This window comes from Hemitrygon akajei, chromosome 4 (assembly GCF_048418815.1).
Source record: "Hemitrygon akajei chromosome 4, sHemAka1.3, whole genome shotgun sequence".
Lineage (NCBI taxonomy): Eukaryota > Metazoa > Chordata > Chondrichthyes > Myliobatiformes > Dasyatidae > Hemitrygon > Hemitrygon akajei.
The window spans coordinates 34,117,554-34,143,912 of NC_133127.1; the positions used below are offsets into that span (position 1 = coordinate 34,117,554).

Consider the following 26,359-nt stretch of genomic DNA (forward strand, 5'->3'; position numbering starts at 1 on the left):
AGGGGAGAGAAAATGGGTAGGTTTGGAGAAGACAAAGGGTAAGAGTGGAGCCAGAACAGGAAATGGATAGAGACGTGGGAGGGTGGAGAAATTACCAGAAGCTCAGAAAGGTTGACGTTCATGCCATCATGTTGGAGGCTACTCAAACAGAATATGAGGTGTTACTCCTGCAACCTGAGAGTGGCCTCATCATGATAGTAGAGGAGGGTGTGGACCGACATGTCTGAATGGGAATAGGTGGTCAAATCAAATGGGCAACCATTGGGAAATCACACCCTTTGTGATGGATGGAGTGAAGATGCTTGGTGAAATGGTCCTCCAATCTACGTCAGCTCACCACATCTGGAAGGACCACTTCGACCCTGAATGGCGGTGAGGGGGCAGGTGTAGCTTTCAACCCACTTAGAGGAATCAGTGCCAAGAGAGAGATCAGTGTGGAGGCGAATGGACAAGGGAATCACGTAGAGACCGATCCCTGCAGAAAGCTGACAGTGGGGCGGTGGGAAAGACAAGGCCTGCGGAAAATGGAGAGTGGGAGAATCAGTGTGCAATCTTGCCTTTATGGCCTATCGGTGAAAATTTAACTATGCTTTAAATTTCCAATTCTCACTTCACATTATCACGAGAAAGTCCGCAGATGCTGGAAATCCAAGCAACACACACAAAATGTTGGAGGAACTCAGCAGGCCAGGCAGCATCTATGAAAAAGCGTAAACTGTCAACGTTTTGGGCCAAGACCCTTGTCCTGTCCCCAAACGCTCACTGTTTACTCTTTTCCATAGATACTGCCTGGCCTGCTGAATTCCTCCAGCGTTTTGTGTGTGTCACTTTATTCCTGAAATGCAAAGTATAAATAAAAATACTAAATCTAAATCTGTATCATTTTTTACATCTTTGCACCTCTTTTGAATGCATTGCCTAGTCTTAGAGAATTATTTGTGGCTAACTAGTAATTATCAATGGGGAGCCTTTAATACTGAGAGTCCATTTAACCGCAGGAAACATTACAACTGAACCAAGTCCTCTCCTCACCCAATATGCACAGCTACAGACATCCCAGGGGAGACACAGGTCATCTGTCAGCAGCAAGGACTCAAGTTCTATTTCATTCAAAGGCAGGGGTTACTTCAGCAGACATCTGGAAGATGACTTGTTGAGCATTTAAACAGCGGTTAATGATTCACTCCGTGAGGTAGGTGTGTATCTGGCCTGTGACCCCAGGGTAGTAGGTGATGCGCTGTGTTCCAATTAACATAAATTTTCTTTCGTTTCAACAGGAACAGTGAAGGATGACTGACGTAACTTGCTACCGGTGCTTTCGATGTTTTGCCTGTGAACTGCAGTAAAGCTGGCATCTTCGGTAAGGAACTTCAGAATGTGTTAACCTCAGCCCATGTACTCTGTTCCTGTCGCCCGAACATACTCTTGTGTGATAAACAGATGCTCTGTCAGTGAGCGTAACTCGGCAGTTTATACTGCTGGTGATATTTCAGCCTCTCACTTTCTCTCTCTCTGTTAAAGTGTTTTAAACTCACTCCTCACAAAATGCTGGAGGAACTCAGCAGGCCAGGCAGCATCTATGGAAAAGAGTACAGTCGACATTTCAGGCGGAGATGCTTTGTCAGGACTGTACTCTTTTCCATAGATGGTGCCTGGCCTGCTGAGTTCCTCCAGCATTTTGTGTGTGTTGCTTGGATCTCCAGCATCTGCAGATTCTCTCTTGTTTGGGGTTAAACTCACTCCTGTCAGATAAAGCTTAAAAGTGGAGTATGGCCTGTGTTACTTAACGTGAATGAATTTAATCCATTTAGACGTGACATGTTAATCAAGACATTCTGATGCAAAGGATATTTCAGAAGTCATGCTCAGCTCCTTTGTAAGAGTGTGAAACCTCGGTCATATGTGGATGTTTGTAAATTTTTGTATGTGCTGCAAATGATGAACATGTATTGGCCTTCATCAATCATGGAATTGAATTTAGGAGCCGAAAGGTAATGTTGCAGCTATATAAGACCCTGGTCAGACCCCACTTGAAGTACTGTGCTCAGTTCTGGCCACCTCACTACAGGAAGGATGTGGAAACCATGGAAGGGTGCAGAAGAGATTTACAAGGATGTTGCCTGGACTGGGGAAGATGTTTTATGAGAATAGGTTGAGTGAACTCAGCCTTTTCTCCTTGGAGCGACAGAGGATGAGAGGTGACCTGACAGAGGTGTATAAGATGATGAGAGGCATTGATCATGTGGATAGTCAGAGGCTTTTTCCCAGGCTGAAATGGCTGCCACAAGAGGACACAGGTTTAAGGTGCTGGGGAGTAGGTACAGAGGAGATGTCAGGGGTAAGTTTTTTACTCAGAGAGTGGTGAGTGCGTGGAATGGGCTGCCGGCAACGGTGGTGGAGGCAGATATGATAGGGTCTTTTAAGAGACTTTTGGATAGGTACATGGAGCTTAGAAAAATAGAGGGCTATAGGTAAGCCTAGTAATTTCTAAGGTAAGGACATGTTCGGCACAACTTTGTGGGCCGAAGAGCCTGTATTGTGCTGTAGGTTTTCTATGTTTCCATTAACATCAGACCAATGTTCATCAGTACAGCAGCGTAGCAGTTAATGTACCAGGCGACCCAGGTTCAATTCCACTGCTACCTGGAAGTTTATATCTTCTCCAAGTGACCACCTAGCTTTTCTCCTGGTGCTCCAGTTTCCTCCCGTGTTTCAAAGGTGTACAGGTTAATAGGTTAATTTGTCACGTGGGGTAATTGGGCTGCCCAGTCTTGTTGAGCTGAAAAGGCCTGTAAACGTACTGTATCTCTAAGTAAAATAAAATAAATTTCTCTCCAGTCTTCCTGAAGGCTCCTTATTTTAAGGATGCTTACCTTCCTTCCTAAATCTTCACCATGCTGAGAGACGTGTTGCCCATGTTTCTCTCTCCTCCCCACACACCTTGACTTCAATGAACGTTGGGGGACTTGTGACAACCATCAGAGGGCACCAGAAGACATCGCTCTCTCTGGCAGCTCATAGCTCATAAATATGTCCATCCATTCTAGGTGTAGTGTGAATGATTTGGAGTGGGAAGTCCTGGTCTGATGACCAAATGGGCCATCCATCAGAACCTTCAAGCGGTTTATTGAGTTACCAGAGCAAAGTGAACAAGGCTATAGCTGAAGTCAGAGTCTGAAATGGTCACAGTGACCTCACTCAGGGCAGTTTTGTGTCAGAACTTTCCTAACAACCACTAACTAGCCTGCATCAATCAGCCTTTAGACCTAGCACGTAGACAGTTAAGCACAGAGAGAGACTGATGTTTTCATAGCAAAGCTCTTAACAGCTCCTCTGTTTACAGACAAAGCTGTTATGTGCTTCCAGTGATTTCTGCTGACAAACATCTAACTATAGTTTCTACCTTTGACATAAAGTGGAAAGGTTCATTTTGAATACGTGAAATGTAAAACTGTGATTCACTAAGCCACCTGGTTTTCTGTGGAAAAGTTGAGTTTCCCATCAATTAAGCCTCAAGTAAAGGGTTGGGGGATACTACATCTTTCTGTCAGCCTGGCTCCTGGTGGCAAGAAATGGATCTCCTGCTTAAAACCATGATTCATTAAACTACGATGGTTTTGGTACAAATTCTCAATAAATAGCAGGTTGACTGATCTCTAAGGAGGCGCCAGTGCCAATAGTACAGTTGGCCAAGTGAGCCAGGTGCAAAAGAGTACTTCAGTAGTCAGTTCCAGCATCAGCAGAGGTCAATGTAAAAACCAAACATAAACATACAGATTATTGGCAGGAGTGGACCACTCGACAGATCAGGCCTGCTCCACTCTTCATTAAGGTCACAGATAATCTGACTGTAACCTCAGCACTGCATCCCAACTACCCGATCTAACCTACATATCAAGTATCTATACTTAGTGGCCACTTTATTAGGTACAGGAGGTCTATTTGTACCCATCCACTTAAAGGTTCAATATATTGTACATTCAGAGATGCTATTCTGTACACCAATGTTGTAACACATGGCTATTTGAGTCACTGTTGCCTTCCTGTCAGCTGGAACTAGTCAAGTCATTCTCCTCTGACCTCTCTCATTAACAAAAAGATTTTGCCCACAGGACTGCCACTCACTGGATGTTTTTTTTTGTTTTTCACACCATTCTCTGTTGAGCGTGAAAATCCCAGGGGGTCAACGGTTTCTGAGATACTCAAACCACCCCATCTGGCACCAACAATTAGTCCACAGTCAATGTCACTTAGATCACATTTTTTCCCCATTCTGATGTATAGTCTGAACAACAAATAAACTCTTTAGCTCATGTCTGCATGCTTTTAAAAGTTCAAAATGAATTTATTATTAAAGTTCATATATATCACCCTGAGATTTGTTTTCTTATGCAAATCAAAGACCATAATAGAATCATTGGAAGACCACACCCAATCGGGCGGGCGGACAAACAGCCAATGTGCAAAAGACAACAAACTGTGCAAATACAAAAGAAAATAAATAATTAATAAATAAGGAATAAAAATCAAGAATATGAGATAAAGAGTCCTTGAAAGTGAGTCCATATGTTGTGGGAACAGTTCAGTGATGGGGCAAGTGAAGTTCATTGAGTTGCTGCAATATGATTGGCTGATCAGATACTTGCATTCCAGTGGCCACTGAGTGAAAGTATCAACTTCACAATAATATTCCAGGACTCTGCTTTCAACAACCATCCTCTTTCCCCCAACCCTTTCAGGAACGGACTTGCAGATTCACAAGAAAGAAAAAAAAATCTCCTCCTTTCTTTAAATGGATTACCTCATTTTTTAAGCAGTGACTTCTGGTTCTAGTTTCCCCCACAAGAGGATGCATCCATTCCTACACCCACACTTCCAAAACCCTGTTCCAGCCTAGTGTACATTATGCGTAATTTATCTCATCTTAGGTTTGTCCTAGCTTCTACTGCAAAAAGCTCATTTTGATTGCTTACGCTGTTTACAGTTTCATGTATGACCTTGATAACAATAAACCTTCTGGAATATATTTTATGATCTATTCATATCTTCTAGAATGCACTTTATTATTTGTTAACTTGTTTATGGTCATATTTCTTTGTGTTGTCTGTGAGTTACATGTACTGAGTTGTGCACTTTGGTCTGAAGGTTCCTTCTTTCATTTGACAGTGTACATGTTATGGTTGAATGATAATAAACGGAACAGGAACCTTCTCCGAGCCATTTTCAATGCACTACTTATTTAATTTCACTTTTTTTAACATATATATACTTCTTACTGTAATTGAGTTTTAATATTACGTATTGCATTGTACTTCCACTGCATAACAACAAGGTTCACAACATATTCCAGCAATGGTAAACCCAACTCTGATTCTGGTTCTGATTACTGTTGTTTCCCCCTGGGTGTAGTTTTCAAAGTGCCAAGCTGTATGGGTCCTAATGCCCTTCCCTTGGACAACATCGGTGGTGTGGAGAGGGGAGACCTGCAGCTTGGGCAACTGCCAGTCTCCCATAAATAAAAACCCTGCCCAGGCTTGCGCCCTGGAAACTCTCCAAGGCACAAATTCTTGGTCTGTCGAGACTAATGGAGGCCTACACCTACACAGTTTTCAACGATAGTGATCGATATTGCACAGGACCTGGAGGCAAGGAGAAGAGCATCTCAAAATATCATGTGCAGCAAATGTAACTACACACATCCAGTTCATAAACACAAGACATTTCGGCAGATGCAGAAAAGCGAGAGTAACACACACAAAATGCTGGAAGAATTCAATCGGTCAGGCAGCATCTATGGAGAGGAATAAACAGTCAGTGTTTGAGCTGAGATCCTTCATCAGGAGGACTGATGAAGAGTCTCAGACTGAAACATCGACTGTTTATTCCTCTCCATAGATGCTGCCTGATCTACTGAAGTCCTGTAGCGTTTTGTGTGTGTTACTCTATTTTACCGTATATAGGGCTCAGGGGAACCTTCTCTGAGAATCTACATTAATGGACTGTTGGCTTGTTGAGTCTCCATCAGAAGTATTTTTTTTCCTTCATCCCTCTGGGTGAGAAAATCTACACGAAAGCACAATATTTATTTTTCAGGCTTATGACCATTTTTCACTCAATGGACTTTTCAGTTCATCTAACTGTGTTCTTGTTTCTATTTTGGATAATTTATCTTTATCTTGTGGATGCTGTGCATCTGATGCTATGTTCCTGTGCCACTACCGCAGATAAGATTTTCATTCCCTTCCTGTCCTTTGCGATTACTCGAGTCGAGTGTGATGTTTCCTAAAGGGTTGTCTACTGGTGGGTCCTCAGGTAGTTGTCGTGGTCAATCCAGGAGTGAGTGCTGACTGGGGTGAGTGGCAGGGTCTTCTGTTCGTTCAACATGTACTGGTACATACAACAATAAACTTGACTTCCAGCTACAGAAGTAAATTCTATAGAAATATGTTACTTTTGTTTATCACTGTGTAACATACATCTTCACGTTGGAATATAGAAGAGTACAAGCCCTTTGCCCCATCATGGTGCCAGTTTTAACTAATCCCATGTTCAAATGGTCTAAATCCTTCCGTTCCCTGCCTGTTTGTGTACTTGTCTAAATGCCTCTCAGACATTCCTATCACAATGTTTCTATCAATCAGGGTCCTTTACACAGAGACCACCAGGCCCCCTGCGGTGTGCAGTGCATGTTGTAACATCTTGTGCACAAAATTGTCTTGTTTTGCATTCGAGGCCCAAAATTGGCACACCCAAAAAGGAAGAAGCTGAGACCTGTTCAGCATTAGTTGATGCAAGCATTGTGATTAAATTTCAGCATGGACAGCAATTCCTTTTGCACTTACATCCCACATCACAATATTCTTAGGATCTTTTGATTCTTTCGTAAACAGAGGCCCAACCATTCACCTCCTCTACCGCCAGTCTTTGCTCAAAGATCCCCTCTAAGTAAACATCAATAACTAAACTCCTTCCATTTTAGTTTGTCACATTTGGTGCTCACAATGTGGTCCATTGTGTATCGGAGAAGCTAAATGCAGACTGGGTGACCACTGGATATCTCCTTTCAATTCAAAATGTGACTCTGAATTTCCAATTGCTTGTCACTTTGGTTGTCTGTCATACTTCCAGTCTGGCTTCTCATATTTCTCTGTCAAAGACCATCATAAGCTCAGGAAACAACATCACTTCTCCCTTCTTTGGGTGCAGCAGCCCCTGGGCTCAACACTGAATTTCAGATAACCAGCCTTCGCAGTTTGTGGCAGAACTAAGTGGGTTTGGTGTGAGAACAGCCATTGCTGACTATTCATGTTAAGTCAGCTAGTGTGTGTGTGTGGTTAGGGGTTGGGTGAGGGTTAGGAAATCAGATTAATGGCCTATAGTGGTGGGGTGCTGGCCAATCTTGGACACTCTCTACAGCCTGCTGACTATTTCTGGTGTTTTTCTGGTTTTGAACATGTTGGGCAGTATGACCTGAGTAGCTATTGAAAACAGACATTTCTGGCTTGTGGAGAACTCGGCTTACAGATACTTTTCAGGGATGGTACCTTTGCATAATAAGGTAGCTGATTGTAATGGGAAATGAACACCTTGGCTCTTTTTAAAATCAATTACTTCAGTGATCCTTAGATCGTTTATGACTTTACCTTTAAAAGTTTTATGAGGTATTCCCTCCAAAGCCTCTTAAGTAGAAAGTTTTCCTGGGCTGGCTGCACTAGACATGCTATACAGAGCAGCCTTGTGTTGTGCTTCGCTTTGGGAACTCAGCTCTGTGCACTTCCTACATTTCTATTTCTGAGTTATACTAATGAAAGAAATCCAGCGTCAATCTCTAGTTTATAGAATCTGAGTCAGACAGTACAGAAGCAGGCTTTTCAGCCCACCATATCAATGCTGACCTTTTTCACTGTCTCCACTAATCCCATTTGGCTACGTTAGGACTATATCCTTCTTTCTTTATTTGTGTCCAGCTAAATTCCTCTTAAATGTAGTAATGATATCTGCTTCCTGCACCTTCTCTGGCAACACATACGTCTCTTTTAAATCTCCTACCTCTCACCTTAGACCAATGCTCTCTTGCATTTGATATTCCTACCATGGGAAAAAGGTCTTGACATTCTACCTTATCTATGTCACTCATAATCTTATAAGCTTCTATCAGCCTGCTTTGCTCCAGCAAAGGCCAGTGACCCCTTAGCTGGCAAGTTCAAGGTCTGGCGTCCAGGATCCCATCATCGGCAAGTTCTGGGTTCGAAGCCCCAAGATCAAAGACTGAGTTGGCAAGTACAGAAGTTGAGGTCAAAGCCCTGGGTCTGTGAGCATACGAGTCCACTGAGGAAGCTGGAAGCTCGATGTCTGCGAGTCCATGAGTCCGCTGGAGACTGGAGGGGCTGAGTCCTGGGGTGAGAGGCCTGTCTGTGGGTGTGAGTGGGTGGGAAGGAGGAAGGGAGTTTGCTTTGCTGCTGTTGTGTTGTTGCTTGTGTTGTTCTGCTGAACATTGTGGGTGTGCACTGTTGGCACTGGAACGTGTGGAAAAACTTGCAGGCTGCCCCCGGCACATCATCAGGTTGTGTTGGGTGTTCATTTCACTGTATGGTGTACGTGAGAAAGCTAAATGAATCCAGATCAGGATCAGCTCATTATAACGTAGCATCCTGCAGCCCAAAAGGACGCCATGATGATAGGTACTAAGGACTTTGGGTGGGCTAGCAGCATTTACCAATTATATGTGCAAGTTCCTAGTTTCTGATCACTTAAGTCAAAATACTTGGTGTTTATTATACCAACCCTAGACAACAGCTGTAAGACAAGTTTGTGCAAATTCCAACTTCACAGAAATCAAAAAGCTGCAGATACAGGAAACAGGATGTAAAAACAGAAAATGCTGCAATTACTCAGCAGGTAAGGCAGCATTTGTGGAGAGAAAAATCTTTCCACAGAACTGGAAAGAGAGATAAAACAAGTATGGTTTTGTCTTGTTCAGGCTGCACCTGAGAGAAAGCAAGAAAATGTTTCAGGACAACAACTCTCCATGAGGAGGAGCCACCACCAATTTTCTTTTGCAATAGCTGCAGTTTTCAGTCTGTGCAGAACATCTCATTTTGCAGTGATGCAGAAAGTTGCAAGTTCTCAGAAACTGCAGCAGTGAAGTAGCGCAGTAGTTGACACAATGTTTTACAGCAGCCAACTGTTAGATCAGGGTTAAATTCCCACTGCTGTCTTAAAGAGTTTGTACGTTCTCCCCATGAGCAAGTGGGTTTCCTCCCACGTTCCAAAAATGTGCGGTTAAAGTTAACGAGTTGGGGGCATGCTACGTTTGTGCCAGAAGCATGGCAGCTCTTGCAGGCTGCCCAGCGCAATCTCCACTGATTTGATATGATTTGACACAACCAATGCATTTCACTGTATGTTTCAATGTACAAACAACAAATAAAGCTAATCTCTTTATCAACACACACAAAATGCTGGAGGAACTCAACATGTCAGGCAGCATCTATGAAAATGAATGAACAGTCGATGTTTCAGGCTGAGACCCTTCATCAGGGCTGAAAGGGAAGGGGGAAGATGCTAGAATAAAAAGGTGCTGGGAGCAGAACGAGGCTAGCTAGACCCAGCTAGAGGTGGTAAGTGAAGCCAGACGGGTGGGAAAGGTAAAGGGCTGGAGAAGAAGGACTCTCTCTATCATCTTTTATGCTCATTTACAAACCAGCTTACGTCAGCCCATCTCTGAATCGACAATCAAAAGTAAATCAGTATGAATTCTTGCTGCACTGCTTCTCAACAGCTACGTGGATGTATCATTAGTTGTGTGGCAATGAAGACATGAATTGAAATATGCTTATCTGTGCAAGCAAGGTGAATTATTAACATAAATTAATTGGAATATAACCCAGGGTAAGAGTCAGCATCAACCACATTTCCCACAGGGTCACTCTTTTTGTGTGAGCTTGGATGGTGAATATCACAACAATTCAGATCCGGCAGGCTTCAGTGCTCCCATAATCCCACATAAAAAGAGTATGCAGCCACATAATAAGAGGGGTGGCATGGCAGTGACATAACTAACATAACCAGTTACAGCGCCAGTGACCTAGGTTCAATTCCCACCATTGCCTGTTAGGAGTTTGTACGCTCTCACTATGGGTTTATGGATAGCATGGACAGAGCGGATGTGGCAAAGTTGTTTCCCATGGTGGGGGAGTCTAGTACGAGAGGGCGTGACTTAAGGATTGAAGGGAGCCCATTCAGAACAGAGATGCAAAGAAATTTTTTTAGCCAGAAGGTGGTGAATCTGTGGAATTTGTTGCCACGGGCGGCAGTGGAGGTCAAGTCATTGGGTGTATTTAAGGCAGAGATTGATAGGTATCTGAGTAGCCAAGGCATCAAAGGTTATGGTGAGAAGGCAGGGGAGTGGGGCTAAATGGCAGATTGGATCAGCTCATGATAAAATGGCAGAGCTGCCTCAACGGGCCGAATGGCCAACTTCTGCTCCTTTGTCTTATGGTCCTCTATGTGCTCTGGTTTCCTCCCAAGTTCCAAAGGTGTGGGGGTTAGGGAAGGTAAGTTGTAGGCGTGCTGAGTTGATGTTGATGTTGTAGACATGCTATGTTGATGTTGATGTTGTGGGCATGCTGAGTTCATGTTGATGTTGTGGGCGTGCTGAGTTGATGTTGATGTTGTGGGCGTGCTATGTTGATGTTGATGTTGTGGGCATGCTGTGTTGATGTGGATGTTGTGGGCATGCTGTGTTGATGTTGATGTTGTGGGCGTGCTGTGTTGATGTTGATGTTGTGAGCGTGCTATGTTGATGTTGATGTTGTGGGCATGCTGTGTTGATGTGGATGTTGTGGGCATGCTGAGTTGATGTTGATGTTGTGGGCGTGCTGAGTTCATGTTGATGTTGTGGGCGTGCTGTGTTGATGTTGATGTGGATGTTGTGGGCGTGCTGAGTTGATGTTGATGTGGATGTTGTGGGCGTGTTGAGTTGATGTTGATGTTGTGGGCGTGCTGAGTTCATGTTGATGTTGTGGGCGTGCTGTGTTGATGTTGATGTGGATGTTGTGGGCGTGCTGTGTTGATGTTGATGTTGTGGGCGTGCTGTGTTGATGTTGATGTTGTGGGTGTGCTGTGTTCATGTTGATGTTGTGAGCGTGCTGTGTTGATGTTGATGTGGATGTTGTGGGCGTGCTGTGTTGATGTTGATGTTGATGTTGTGGGCGTGCTGAGTTCATGTTGATGTTGTGGGCGTGCTGTGTTGATGTTGATGTTGATGTTGTGGGCGTGCTGAGTTGATGTTGATGTTGTGGGCATGTTGAGTTGATGTTGATGTTGTGGGCGTGCTGTGTTGATGTTGATGTGGATGTTGTGGGCGTGCTGTGTTGATGTTGATGTGGATGTTGTGGGCGTGCTGTGTTGATGTTGATGTTGATGTTGTGGGCGTGTTGAGTTGATGTTGATGTTGTGGGCGTGCTGAGTTCATGTTGATGTTGTGGGCGTGCTGTGTTAATGCTGATGTGGATGTTGTGAGCGTGCTGTGTTGATGTTGATGTGGATGTTGTGGGCGTGCTGTGTTGATGTTGATGTGGATGTTGTGGGCGTGCTGTGTTGATGTTGATGTTGATGTTGTGGGCGTGCTGTGTTGATGTTGATGTTGTGGGCGTGCTGAGTTCATGTTGATGTTGTGGGCGTGCTGTGTTGATGTTGATGTTGTGAGCGTGCTGTGTTGATGTTGATGTTGATGTTGATGTTGTGAGCGTGCTGTGTTGATGTTGATGTGGATGTTGTGGGCGTGCTGAGTTGATGTTGATGTTGTGTGCGTGCTGTGTTGATGTTGATGTTGATGTTGATGTTGTGAGCGTGCTGTGTTGATGTTGATGTTGATGTTGTGGGCGTGCTGTGTTGATGTTGATGTTGTGGGCGTGCTGTGTTGATGTTGATGTGGATGTTGTGGGCGTGCTGTGTTGATGTTGATGTTGATGTTGTGGGCGTGCTGTGTTGATGTTGATGTTGTGGGCGTGCTGTGTTGATGTTGATGTTGATGTTGTGAGCGTACTGTGTTGATGTTGATGTTGATGTTGTGGGCGTGCTGTGTTGATGTTGATGTTGTGGGCGTGCTGTGTTGATGTTGATGTGGATGTTGTGAGCGTGCTGTGTTGATGTTGATGTTGATGTTGTGAGCGTACTGTGTTGATGTTGATGTTGATGTTGTGGGCGTGCTGTGTTGATGTTGATGTTGTGGGCGTGCTGTGTTGATGTTGATGTGGATGTTGTGGGCGTGCTGTGTTGATGTTGATGTGGATGTTGTGGGCGTGCTGTGTTGATGTTGATGTTGTGAGCGCGCTGTGTTGATGTGGATGTTGTGGGCGTGCTGTGTTAATGTTGATGTTGTGAGCGTGCTGTGTTGATGTGGATGTTGTGGGCGTGCTGTGTTGATGTTGATGTGGATGTTGTGGGCGTGCTGTGTTGATGTTGTGAGCGCGCTGTGTTGATGTTGATGTTGATGTTGTGGGCGTGCTGTGTTGATGTTGATGTTGATGTTGTGGGCGTGCTGTGTTGATGCTGTGTTGATGTTGATGTGGATGTTGTGGGCGTGCTGAGTTGATGTTGTGGGCGTGCTGTGTTGATGTGGATGTTGTGGGCATGCTGAGTTGATGTTGATGTGGATGTTGTGGGCGTGCTGAGTTGATGTTGTGGGCGTGCTGTGTTGATGTGGATGTTGTGGGCGTGTTGAGTTGATGTTGATGTTGTGGGCGTGCTGAGTTGATGTTGATGTTGTGGGCGTGCTGTGTTGATGTTGATGTGGATGTTGTGGGCGTGCTGTGTTGATGTTGCGGGCGTGCTGAGTTGATGTTGATGTTGTGGGCGTGCTGTGTTGATGTTGATGTTGATGTTGTGGGCGTGCTGTGTTGATGTTGATGTGGATGTTGTGGGCGTGCTGTGTTGATGTTGATGTGGATGTTGTGGGCGTGCTGTGTTGATGTTGATGTTGATGTTGTGGGCGTGCTGTGTTGATGTTGATGTGGATGTTGTGGGCGTGCTGTGTTGATGTTGATGTTGTGGGCGTGCTGTGTTGATGTTGATGTGGATGTTGTGGGCGTGCTGAGTTGATGTTGTGGGTGTGCTGTGTTGATGTTGATGTGGATGTTGTGGGCATGCTGAGTTCATGTGGATGTTGTGGGCGTGCTGAGTTGATGTTGATGTTGTGAGCGTGCTGTGTTGATGTGGATGTTGTGGGCGTGCTGTGTTGATGTTGATGTGGATGTTGTGGGCGTGCTGTGTTGATGTTGATGTTGTGAGCGCGCTGTGTTGATGTGGATGTTGTGGGCGTGCTGTGTTGATGTTGATGTTGTGAGCGTGCTGTGTTGATGTGGATGTTGTGGGCGTGCTGTGTTGATGTTGATGTGGATGTTGTGGGCGTGCTGTGTTGATGTTGTGAGCGCGCTGTGTTGATGTTGATGTTGATGTTTTGGGCGTGCTGTGTTGATGTTGATGTTGATGTTGTGGGCGTGCTGTGTTGATGTTGATGTTGATGTTGTGGGCATGCTGTGTTGATGTTGATGTGGATGTTGTGGGCGTGCTGAGTTGATGTTGTGGGCGTGCTGAGTTGATGTTGTGGGCGTGCTGTGTTGATGTTGATGTGGATGTTGTGGGCATGCTGAGTTCATGTGGATGTTGTGGGCGTGCTGAGTTGATGTTGATGTTGTGAGCGTGCTGTGTTGATGTGGATGTTGTGGGCGTGCTGTGTTGATGTGGATGTTGTGGGCATGCTGTGTTGATGTGGATGTTGTGGGCGTGCTGTGTTGATGTTGATGTGGATGTTGTGGGCGTGCTGTGTTGATGTTGATGTGGATGTTGTGGGCGTGCTGAGTTGATGTTGTGGGCGTGCTGTGTCGATGTGGATGTTGTGGGCGTGCTGTGTCGATGTGGATGTTGTGGGCATGCTGAGTTGATGTTGATGTGGATGTTGTGGGCGTGCTGAGTTGATGTTGTGGGCGTGCTGTGTTGATGTGGATGTTTTGGGCGTGTTGAGTTGATGTTGATGTTGTGGGCGTGCTGAGTTGATGTTGATGTTGTGGGCGTGCTGTGTTGATGTTGATGTGGATGTTGTGGGCGTGCTGTGTTGATGTTGCGGGCGTGCTGAGTTGATGTTGATGTTGTGGGTGTGCTGTGTTGATGTTGATGTTGATGTTGTGGGCGTGCTGTGTTGATGTTGATGTGGATGTTGTGGGCGTGCTGTGTTGATGTTGATGTTGTGGGCGTGCTGTGTTGATGTTGATGTTGATGTTGTGGGCGTGCTGTGTTGATGTTGCGGGCGTGCTGAGTTGATGTTGATGTTGTGGGTGTGCTGTGTTGATGTTGATGTTGTGGGCATGCTGAGTTGATGTTGATGTTGTGGGCGTGCTGAATTGATGTGGATGTTGTGGGCGTGCTGAGTTGATGTGGATGTTGTGGGCGTGCTGAGTTGATGTTGATGTTGTGGGCGTGCTGTGTTGATGTGGATGTTGTGGGTGTGCTGAGTTGATGTTGATGTTGTGGGCGTGCTGAGTTGATGTTGATGTTGTGGGCGTGCTGTGTTGATGTGGATGTTGTGGGTGTGCTGAGTTGATGTTGAGCTAAAAATAAAAGAGAAGAAGTATAACATAGCAAAGATGAGTGGAAAACCGGAGGACTGGGAAGCTTTTAAAGAGCAACAGAAGATAACAAAAAAGGCAATACGCCAAGAAAAAATGAGGTACGAAGGTAAACTAGCCAAGAATATAAAGGAGGATAGTAAAAGCTTCTTTAGGTATGTGAATAGCAAAAAAAGTAGTTAAGACCAATATTGGGCCATTGAAGACAGAAATGGGTGAATTTATTATGGGGAACAAGGAAATGGCAGATGAGTTGAACAGGTACTTTGGATCTGTCTTCACTAGGGAAGACACAAACAATCTCCCAGATGTAATAGTAGCCAAAGGAACTAGGGTAAAGAATGAACTGAAGGAAATTTATATTAGGCAAGAAACGGTGTTGGATAGACTGTTGAGTCTGAAGGCTTATAAGTCCCCGGGACCTGATGGTCTGCATCCCAGGGTACTTAAAGAGGTGGCTCTAGAAATCGTGGACGCATTGGTAATCATTTTCCAATGTTGTATAGATTCAGGAACAGCTCCTGCTGATTGGAGGGTGGCTAATGTTGTCCCACTTTTCAAGAAAGGAGGGAGAGAGAAAACAGGGAATTATAGACCGGTTAGCCTGACGTCAGTGATGGGAAAGATGCTGGAGTCAATTATAAAAGAGGAAATTACGACACATTTGGATAGCAGTAGAAGGATCAGTCCGAGTCAGCATGGATTTATGAAGGGAAAATCATGCTTGACTAATCTTCTGGAGTTTTTTGAGGATGTAACTATGAAAATGGACAAGGGAGAGCCAGTGGATGTAGTGTACCTGGACTTCCAGAAAGCTTTTGATAAAGTCCCACATAGGAGATTAGTGGGCAAAATTAGGGCACATGGTATTGGGGGCAGAGTACTGACATGGATTGAAAATTGGCTGGCTGACAGGAAACAAAGAGTAGTGATTAACGGGTCCCTTTCGGAATGGCAGGCTGTGACCAGTGGGGTACCACAAGGTTTGGTGCTGGGACCGCAGCTGTTTACAATATACATTAATGATTTAGATGAAGGGATTAAAAGTAACATTAGCAAATTTGCTGATGACACAAAGCTGGGTGGCAGTGTGAAATGTCAGGAGGATGTTATAAGAATGCAGGGTGACTTGAACAGGTTGGGTGAGTGGGCAAATGTATGGCAGATGCAGTTTAATGTGGATAAATGTGAGGTTATCCACTTTGGTGGCAAGAACAGGAAGGCAGATTACTATCTAAATGGAGTCAAGTTAGGAAAAGGGGAAGTACAACGAGATCTAGGTGTTCTTGTACATCAGTCAATGAAAGCAAGCATGCAGGTACAGCAGGCAGTGAAGAAAGCTAATGGCATGCTGGCCTTTATAACAAGAGGAATTGAGTATAGAAGTAAAGAGGTCCTCTGCAGCTGTACAGGGCCCTGGTGAGACCCCACCTGGAGTATTGTGTGCAGTTTTGGTCTCCAAATTTGAGGAAGGACATTCTTGCTATTGAGGGAGTGCAGCATAAGTTCACAAGGTTAATTCCTGGAATGGCGGGACTGTCATATGTTGAAAGATTGGAGAGACTGGGCTTGTATACACTGGAATTTAGAAGGATGAGAGGGGATCTGATTGAAACATATAAGATTATTAAGGGACTGGACACACTGGAGGCAGGAAGCATGTTCCCGCTGATGGGTGAGTCCAGAACTAGAGGCCACAGTTTAAGAATAAGGGGTAGGCCATTTAGAACAGAGATGCGGAAAAACTTTTTCACCCAGAGAGTGGTGGATATGTGGAATGCTCTGCCCCAGAAGGCAGTGGAGGCCAAGTCTCTGGATGCATTCAAGAGAGAGTTAGATAGAGCTCATAGATAGCGGGGTCAAGGGATATGGGGAGAGGACAGGAACGGGATACTGATTGTGTATGATCAGCCATGATCACAGTGAATGGCGGTGCTGGCTAGAAGGGCCGAATGGCCTACTCCTGCACCTACTGTCAATTGTCTATTGATGTTGTGGGCATGCTGTGTTGATGTTGATGCTGTGGGCATGCTGTGTTGATGTGGATGTTGTGGGCATGCTGTGTTGATGTGGATGTTGTGGGCATGCTGAGTTGATGTTGATGTGGATGTTGTGGGCGTGCTGTGTTGATGTTGATGTGGATGTTGTGGGCGTGCTGTGTTGATGTTGTGGGCGTGCTGTGTTGATGTTGATGTGGATGTTGTGGGCGTGCTGTGTTGATGTTGTGGGCATGCTGAGTTGATGTTGATGTTGTGGGTGTGCTGTGTTGATGTTGATGTTGTGGGCGTGCTGAATTGATGTGGATGTTGTGGGCGTGCTGAGTTGATGTGGATGTTGTGGGCGTGCTGTGTTGATGTGGATGTTGTGGGTGTGCTGAGTTGATGTTGATGTTGTGGGCGTGCTGTGTTGATGTGGATGTTGTGGGTGTGCTGAGTTGATGTTGATGTTGTGGGCGTGCTGAGTTGATGTTGATGTTGTGGGCGTGCTGTGTTGATGTGGATGTTGTGGGCGTGCTGAGTTGATGTTGATGTTGTGGGCGTGCTGTGTTGATGTGGATGTTGTGGGTGTGCTGAGTTGATGTTGATGTTGTGGGCGTGCTGAGTTGATGTTGATGTTGTGGGCGTGCTGTGTTGATGTGGATGTTGTGGGTGTGCTGAGTTGATGTTGAGCTAAAAATAAAAGAGAAGAAGTATAACATAGCAAAGATGAGTGGAAAACCGGAGGACTGGGAAGCTTTTAAAGAGCAACAGAAGATAACAAAAAAGGCAATACGCCAAGAAAAAATGAGGTACGAAGGTAAACTAGCCAAGAATATAAAGGAGGATAGTAAAAGCTTCTTTAGGTATGTGAATAGCAAAAAAAGTAGTTAAGACCAATATTGGGCCATTGAAGACAGAAATGGGTGAATTTATTATGGGGAACAAGGAAATGGCAGATGAGTTGAACAGGTACTTTGGATCTGTCTTCACTAGGGAAGACACAAACAATCTCCCAGATGTAATAGTAGCCAAAGGAACTAGGGTAAAGAATGAACTGAAGGAAATTTATATTAGGCAAGAAACGGTGTTGGATAGACTGTTGAGTCTGAAGGCTTATAAGTCCCCGGGACCTGATGGTCTGCATCCCAGGGTACTTAAAGAGGTGGCTCTAGAAATCGTGGACGCATTGGTAATCATTTTCCAATGTTGTATAGATTCAGGAACAGCTCCTGCTGATTGGAGGGTGGCTAATGTTGTCCCACTTTTCAAGAAAGGAGGGAGAGAGAAAACAGGGAATTATAGACCGGTTAGCCTGACGTCAGTGATGGGAAAGATGCTGGAGTCAATTATAAAAGAGGAAATTACGACACATTTGGATAGCAGTAGAAGGATCAGTCCGAGTCAGCATGGATTTATGAAGGGAAAATCATGCTTGACTAATCTTCTGGAGTTTTTTGAGGATGTAACTATGAAAATGGACAAGGGAGAGCCAGTGGATGTAGTGTACCTGGACTTCCAGAAAGCTTTTGATAAAGTCCCACATAGGAGATTAGTGGGCAAAATTAGGGCACATGGTATTGGGGGCAGAGTACTGACATGGATTGAAAATTGGCTGGCTGACAGGAAACAAAGAGTAGTGATTAACGGGTCCCTTTCGGAATGGCAGGCTGTGACCAGTGGGGTACCACAAGGTTTGGTGCTGGGACCGCAGCTGTTTACAATATACATTAATGATTTAGATGAAGGGATTAAAAGTAACATTAGCAAATTTGCTGATGACACAAAGCTGGGTGGCAGTGTGAAATGTCAGGAGGATGTTATAAGAATGCAGGGTGACTTGAACAGGTTGGGTGAGTGGGCAAATGTATGGCAGATGCAGTTTAATGTGGATAAATGTGAGGTTATCCACTTTGGTGGCAAGAACAGGAAGGCAGATTACTATCTAAATGGAGTCAAGTTAGGAAAAGGGGAAGTACAACGAGATCTAGGTGTTCTTGTACATCAGTCAATGAAAGCAAGCATGCAGGTACAGCAGGCAGTGAAGAAAGCTAATGGCATGCTGGCCTTTATAACAAGAGGAATTGAGTATAGAAGTAAAGAGGTCCTCTGCAGCTGTACAGGGCCCTGGTGAGACCCCACCTGGAGTATTGTGTGCAGTTTTGGTCTCCAAATTTGAGGAAGGACATTCTTGCTATTGAGGGAGTGCAGCATAGGTTCACAAGGTTAATTCCTGGAATGGCGGGACTGTCATATGTTGAAAGATTGGAGAGACTGGGCTTGTATACACTGGAATTTAGAAGGATGAGAGGGGATCTGATTGAAACATATAAGATTATTAAGGGACTGGACACACTGGAGGCAGGAAGCATGTTCCCGCTGATGGGTGAGTCCAGAACTAGAGGCCACAGTTTAAGAATAAGGGGTAGGCCATTTAGAACAGAGATGCGGAAAAACTTTTTCACCCAGAGAGTGGTGGATATGTGGAATGCTCTGCCCCAGAAGGCAGTGGAGGCCAAGTCTCTGGATGCATTCAAGAGAGAGTTAGATAGAGCTCATAGATAGCGGGGTCAAGGGATATGGGGAGAGGACAGGAACGGGATACTGATTGTGTATGATCAGCCATGATCACAGTGAATGGCGGTGCTGGCTAGAAGGGCCGAATGGCCTACTCCTGCACCTACTGTCAATTGTCTATTGATGTTGTGGGCATGCTGTGTTGATGTTGATGCTGTGGGCATGCTGTGTTGATGTGGATGTTGTGGGCATGCTGTGTTGATGTGGATGTTGTGGGCATGCTGAGTTGATGTTGATGTGGATGTTGTGGGCGTGCTGTGTTGATGTTGATGTGGATGTTGTGGGCGTGCTGTGTTGATGTTGTGGGCGTGCTGTGTTGATGTTGATGTGGATGTTGTGGGCGTGCTGTGTTGATGTTGTGGGCATGCTGAGTTGATGTTGATGTTGTGGGTGTGCTGTGTTGATGTTGATGTTGTGGGCGTGCTGAATTGATGTGGATGTTGTGGGCGTGCTGAGTTGATGTGGATGTTGTGGGCGTGCTGTGTTGATGTGGATGTTGTGGGTGTGCTGAGTTGATGTTGATGTTGTGGGCGTGCTGTGTTGATGTGGATGTTGTGGGTGTGCTGAGTTGATGTTGATGTTGTGGGCGTGCTGAGTTGATGTTGATGTTGTGGGCGTGCTGTGTTGATGTGGATGTTGTGGGCGTGCTGAGTTGATGTTGATGTTGTGGGCGTGCTGTGTTGATGTGGATGTTGTGGGTGTGCTGAGTTGATGTTGATGTTGTGGGCGTGCTGAGTTGATGTTGATGTTGTGGGCGTGCTGTGTTGATGTGGATGTTGTGGGTGTGCTGAGTTGATGTTGAGCTAAAAATAAAAGAGAAGAAGTATAACATAGCAAAGATGAGTGGAAAACCGGAGGACTGGGAAGCTTTTAAAGAGCAACAGAAGATAACAAAAAAGGCAATACGCCAAGAAAAAATGAGGTACGAAGGTAAACTAGCCAAGAATATAAAGGAGGATAGTAAAAGCTTCTTTAGGTATGTGAATAGCAAAAAAAGTAGTTAAGACCAATATTGGGCCATTGAAGACAGAAATGGGTGAATTTATTATGGGGAACAAGGAAATGGCAGATGAGTTGAACAGGTACTTTGGATCTGTCTTCACTAGGGAAGACACAAACAATCTCCCAGATGTAATAGTAGCCAAAGGAACTAGGGTAAAGAATGAACTGAAGGAAATTTATATTAGGCAAGAAACGGTGTTGGATAGACTGTTGAGTCTGAAGGCTTATAAGTCCCCGGGACCTGATGGTCTGCATCCCAGGGTACTTAAAGAGGTGGCTCTAGAAATCGTGGACGCATTGGTAATCATTTTCCAATGTTGTATAGATTCAGGAACAGCTCCTGCTGATTGGAGGGTGGCTAATGTTGTCCCACTTTTCAAGAAAGGAGGGAGAGAGAAAACAGGGAATTATAGACCGGTTAGCCTGACGTCAGTGATGGGAAAGATGCTGGAGTCAATTATAAAAGAGGAAATTACGACACATTTGGATAGCAGTAGAAGGATCAGTCCGAGTCAGCATGGATTTATGAAGGGAAAATCATGCTTGACTAATCTTCTGGAGTTTTTTGAGGATGTAACTATGAAAATGGACAAGGGAGAGCCAGTGGATGTAGTGTACCTGGACTTCCAGAAAGCTTTTGATAAAGTCCCACATAGGAGATTAGTGGGCAAAATTAGGGCACATGGTATTGGGGGCAGAGTACTGACATGGATTGAAAATTGGCTGGCTGACAGGAAACAAAGAGTAGTGATTAACGGGTCCCTTTCGGAATGGCAGGCTGTGACCAGTGGGGTACCACAAGGTTTGGTGCTGGGACCGCAGCTGTTTACAATATACATTAATGATTTAGATGAAGGGATTAAAAGTAACATTAGCAAATTTGCTGATGACACAAAGCTGGGTGGCAGTGTGAAATGTCAGGAGGATGTTATAAGAATGCAGGGTGACTTGAACAGGTTGGGTGAGTGGGCAAATGTATGGCAGATGCAGTTTAATGTGGATAAATGTGAGGTTATCCACTTTGGTGGCAAGAACAGGAAGGCAGATTACTATCTAAATGGAGTCAAGTTAGGAAAAGGGGAAGTACAACGAGATCTAGGTGTTCTTGTACATCAGTCAATGAAAGCAAGCATGCAGGTACAGCAGGCAGTGAAGAAAGCTAATGGCATGCTGGCCTTTATAACAAGAGGAATTGAGTATAGAAGTAAAGAGGTCCTCTGCAGCTGTACAGGGCCCTGGTGAGACCCCACCTGGAGTATTGTGTGCAGTTTTGGTCTCCAAATTTGAGGAAGGACATTCTTGCTATTGAGGGAGTGCAGCATAAGTTCACAAGGTTAATTCCTGGAATGGCGGGACTGTCATATGTTGAAAGATTGGAGAGACTGGGCTTGTATACACTGGAATTTAGAAGGATGAGAGGGGATCTGATTGAAACATATAAGATTATTAAGGGACTGGACACACTGGAGGCAGGAAGCATGTTCCCGCTGATGGGTGAGTCCAGAACTAGAGGCCACAGTTTAAGAATAAGGGGTAGGCCATTTAGAACAGAGATGCGGAAAAACTTTTTCACCCAGAGAGTGGTGGGTATGTGGAATGCTCTGCCCCAGAAGGCAGTGGAGGCCAAGTCTCTGGATGCATTCAAGAGAGAGTTAGATAGAGCTCATAGATAGCGGGGTCAAGGGATATGGGGAGAGGACAGGAACGGGATACTGATTGTGTATGATCAGCCATGATCACAGTGAATGGCGGTGCTGGCTAGAAGGGCCGAATGGCCTACTCCTGCACCTACTGTCAATTGTCTATTGATGTTGTGGGCATGCTGTGTTGATGTTGATGCTGTGGGCATGCTGTGTTGATGTGGATGTTGTGGGCATGCTGTGTTGATGTGGATGTTGTGGGCGTGCTGAGTTGATGTTGATGTGGATGTTGTGGGCGTGCTGTGTTGATGTTGATGTGGATGTTGTGGGCGTGCTGAGTTCATGTTGATGTTGTGGGCGTGCTGAGTTCATGTTGATGTGGATGTTGTGGGCGTGCTGTGTTGATGTTGTGGGCATGCTGAGTTGATGTTGATGTTGATGTTGTGGGCGTGCTGTGTTGATGTTGTGGGCGTGCTGAGTTCATGTTGATGTTGTGGGCGTGCTGTGTTGATGTTGATGTGGATGTTGTGGGCGTGCTGAGTTGATGTTGATGTGGATGTTGTGGGCGTGCTGTGTTGATGTTGATGTGGATGTTGTGGGCGTGCTGAGTTCATGTTGATGTTGTGGGCGTGCTGAGTTCATGTTGATGTGGATGTTGTGGGCGTGCTGTGTTGATGTTGTGGGCATGCTGAGTTGATGTTGATGTTGATGTTGTGGGCGTGCTGTGTTGATGTTGTGGGCGTGCTGAGTTCATGTTGATGTTGTGGGCGTGCTGTGTTGATGTTGATGTGGATGTTGTGGGCGTGCTGAGTTGATGTTGAAAGCATGGAAATACTTGGTGGGCTAGCCCCAGCCCATTCTCATACCACGTTGATTGTTGACGCGACAGCATAATTTGCTGTATGTTCCGAGGTATATGTGACCAAAAACAAGCTGATCTTTATCTCTTATTACAATGCTAAAGTGTGCAAGTGTGATTGTCCATGCAGTTTAGCACAGGGCCATGGTGTTGAACGTAAAATAAACTCAGAGAGCGCTGAAATCTGGTCGCATCCGTGGAAAGAGGAGCAGTCATGAACCATTTACCCAGCAAGGAGCAGTGCACGTACTGTGAGCTTCATTTGAAAGGGTCAGACATGCTCTTTACTTCTTTACTGTCAATAGCATTTAATTTTTTTGCAGTTCAATCAGGTCAAGTGATTTGGAATTCTCTTTCTCTAATTACCTCTTTACATTTACTTGAGTTGTTCACTTTGCAATGATCGATCTCACAACTTGAAGACCTTGGTGATTGTATTGACCTCTTGAATGAAATTTGCTTATAGATCGCATTAATCAACTTCTGGAGATAAATTTACATGGTGATCTAATTGAGCTATCTGGCTGTCAGAAAGATGCAATGTGCTTAATCGTGTGGTGGTTCTCTCAGTCATACAGAATCAGATTTCTTTGATAGACTAACTCACTTCCTTATGAGTTATCCACTTGTATCATGTCCACTGTCCAGTGTCAGATCTTTCAACGCAAGGCCCGAGAAAAGCCAGCTTCCTGCAATGGATATCATGTGGCTGGTCTTTCTCTTTAAATTTACAGATCTCAAGCCGGGAGGCGCAACCCAATTTCCCCAGAAGGCCACTTGACCTGTTAGTTTGAAAGATGATAAGCGCCATAGGTCAAGTGGATAGCAGAGACTATTTCCCAGGGCAGAAATGGCTATTACAAGGGGACATATTTTAAGGTGACTGTAGAGAATACAGGGGAATATCAGTGGCAAGTTCTTCACACAGACAGTGGTGGGTGCATAAATCACCTGCAAGGGGTGGTGGTAGAGACATATATATTAAAGGCATTTAAGAATTGGCACATAGATGATAGTAAAATGGAAGGCTAAGGAGGCGGGAAGGATTAGATTGAATTTAGAGTATATTAAAAGGTAGGCACAACATCATGGGCCGAAGGGCCTGTACTGTGCTGCAATGCCATGTGATTTATGAAGCAATTTAGGGTCTTTCAGATAATCCACCCTTCCTCAACTCCTCTGTACAATGCTGTTCGACTACCCTGATGTTACCACCAGTGCCAAGTTCTCCAAGTCACAACTGCTGCCTCACCTTAAAGACAGATTTAACTGTGAGAGAGATCAAAGTTCAAAGCTTTAGGTAAATGTATTACCAAAGTACATATACAACCCCGAGATTCATTTTCTTGCAGGCATTCATATTAAATACAAGAAACACAATGGAATCAATGAAAGACCACACCCAACAGGACGAACAAACAACTAGTGTGCAAAAGACAACAAACTACAAATACAAAAGAAAGAAAAACAATAATATCAATAACACTAATAAATACGCAATAAATATCAAGGACATGAGATGAAAATGTGTGGGAACTGTTCAGTGTGGGGTGAGTGAAGTTGAATGAAGTTGAATGAACCCTCTGGTTCAAAAGCCTGTTGATTGAGGGGGAATAACTGTTCCTGAACTTGGTGATGTGAGTGCTGAGACTACCATACCTTCATGAGTGGCTTGGGCACTTGGCTGACCTGGTGGAACCTTCTGATATCTTCTGCATGTCCCTCCCTTTCTACTTAGTCTAATTAATCTATACTTCCCAGATCCAGATTTATCAGATATGATTGCATTTGATTTTGGTAGCATCCCTTTTCCCTCCCTGTTCTGGTTAGACCAACATGAGCTCTGATGTCCGGAAGTAAATTCCTTGTATGTGCATAGGTACTTGGCGACTAAAGTCTGATTCTGATTCTGATTCTGATTTATAACAATTTGGGCTCAGTCTACCAATGGGATTTCATTGCCTTAATTGTACAGTTTGATTATTTTAATTTTGATTTGCTGATTGGTGTGGTTGTCATTAATTCAGAATCCGGCAGCTTTCACTCAAGAGGTGAATTCTTATCCACAGTTCAGAGAAAAACAAACCAGTCAGGTTGTCAGGCTTGTCTCCAGATCAGAAAGAAGCTCCAAATTCCCCACCATTCACAATATGCAGCTTTAATCCTGATGAAGGGTCTCAGCTCGAAACATCGACTGTTTATTCATTTCCATAGATGCTGCCTGACCTGCTGAGTTCCTCCAGCATTTTGTGTGTGTTGCTTTAATGTCCAGCTGCTTTGTCTTGTCAGGAGACGCAGAAAGAAATGAATAGTGAGCGAGTTATTTCCAGGATCTTGGTTAATATTAGTCCTCAGTCAACATTACCTGAAGCTTTGGATGAAGTGCCTTGTGCATTACGGAATCAATGAAGCATTTATAAAGAAGTACTTCAAGACATTCAGTAGTTCTAAGAGGTGGTACATAAAGTCTTTTCATATACTACATACAAGGACTATTTTAATATTGAATCCTAAAATGCAATATGTAATGGAAGTTTAAGTCTACTTTAATTAGCTACTCATTTGAATGTAAGATGAGGGTATGGTATTATAATTAAACAGAATAAAGTCAAAGCTAAATTCAATCATAGATGCTTTTAAAAAAATCTACTCAGAAGTTAACTCTTTAATACTCTGCAACAAGTGCTTGGGTCTGAGATGTCTCAGAGTGGTGGCAGAAGATTCTAAAGATAGAGGAGATATGTGGAGGCCAAGGTGCACATTGGCACCAATGCCATTGGTAGAAAGGTGGGGGAGGGGGAAGAGGTCCTGCACAGTGAGTATAGGGGGTTAGGCAAGAGGTGACGAGCAGGATCTCTGAATTGCTCCCAGTACCATGTGCTTGTCAGGGCAGGAAGAGGATGACAGAACAGATGAATGAGTGGCTGAGGAAGTGGTGCAGGGGGCAGGATTTCAGATTTCTGGAACATTGGGATCTCTTCTGGAGAAGGCATGACCTGCACAAAAAGGATGGGTTACCCCTGACTGCACGCAGTATACAGAATCAGGCACGCTACCTGTAAAAAATATTCATCACCACCCCCTTGGAAGTTTTCATGTTTTATTGTTTTACAACATTGAATCACAGTGGATTTAATTTGCCTCTTTTTGACACTGATCAACAGGAAAAGGCTCTTCCATGTCGAAGTGAAAACAAATTTCTACAAATTGGTCTAAATTTATTACAATTATTAAACACAAAATAATTGATTGCATAATTACTCACCCACTTCAAGTCAGTATTTAGTAGATATATATTTAGCAGCAATTACAGCCTGTGTGGAGAGGTCTCTATCAGCTTTGCACATCTGGGTGCTGCAATTTTTCCCCCATTCTTCTTTACAAAACTACTCAAGCTCTGTCAGATTGCATGAGGATCGTGAATGAACAACCCTTTTCAAGTCCAGCCACAAATTCTCTATCGGATTAAGGTCTGGACTCTGACTTGACCACTCCAGGACATTAACTTTGTTGTTTTTAAGCCATTCCTGTGTAGCTTTGGTTTTATGCTTGGGGACATTGCCTTGCTGGAAAACAAATCTTCTCCCAAGTTTGCAGTTCTCTTGTAGACTGCATCAGGTTTTCCTCCAGGATTTCCCTGTGTTTTGCTGCATTCATTTTACCCTCTATCTACACAAA

The 26,359-nt window shown here is 44.4% G+C and overlaps 1 protein-coding gene across 1 annotated transcript in view; it reads left to right on the forward strand.

Annotated features, from left to right (window-relative positions):
• The first annotated feature begins 1,271 nt into the window (after positions 1-1,271).
• Positions 1,272-26,359, forward strand: part of LOC140726206 (fibroblast growth factor receptor 3-like) — a 271,549-nt gene continuing 246,461 nt past the window's right edge. The window contains exon 1 of the mRNA XM_073042271.1: positions 1,272-1,360. The gene's annotated coding sequence lies outside the window, so the exon portion shown is untranslated. The remainder of the gene's footprint in view (positions 1,361-26,359) is intronic.